The following is a 689-nucleotide window of genomic DNA, read 5'->3' on the forward strand; positions in this document are numbered from 1 at the left end:
CGTAAATAATGAATCGGAAAATCATGGGATCATTCCAATCGGCCCGGCTGGAGCACGATCGTGGCTTGGCTTGGCTTGGCTGCGGGGCTGCGGGGAGCCCGAGCGGGGCGCTGGGGGTTTTATTTCCACGGAAAGGCGATTCCTTCCCTCATCCCGAGCAGATCCCGGCCCTCGGGGCCGTCCCGTGCTGCGGGGAGAGGCGGGATGGAATTTGCTCTCTCTCAGACACAGAACAAAGAGCCAAATGCTGATAAAACCGGGAATTTCTGCCCCGGGAAGGGAGGGCGGCCCAGCTCCGAGCTCCTCACGCTGCCTCCTCCCTACRRAAGGGATTTCAGCTGGCGRAGAGTGGGTTTGGATGGGATATTGGGGAGGAATTCCTGGCTGTGAGAGTSGGAAGATGCTGGGATGGRWTYCCWRRRGRRSYKKKGSYKSYYMWKGRWYCYYKGGRRKKKYCMARGSCMMCYTKGRRSYKSCYKGGRWKGKKGGRRRKKRCCCYKSCYMWKGSMMKKGKKGSMMCSRGKKRKWTTWAARKYCCYTYCMAMMCMAAMCSGKYYKGKRWTYCMMMAAAAAAATCACAAAATCCAACTTTCCCAGTCCCTTTCCTGTTTGTTTTCAAAGCGCAGGGGGAAAGGAACAAAGCGAGCGAAGCCTCCCCGGACAGATCACGGGGCTCAGCGGAGGATTCG

Source organism: Malurus melanocephalus, unplaced genomic scaffold (assembly GCF_030028575.1).
Source record: "Malurus melanocephalus ecotype Western Australia unplaced genomic scaffold, MMel_1.1 scaffold_1157, whole genome shotgun sequence".
Lineage (NCBI taxonomy): Eukaryota > Metazoa > Chordata > Aves > Passeriformes > Maluridae > Malurus > Malurus melanocephalus.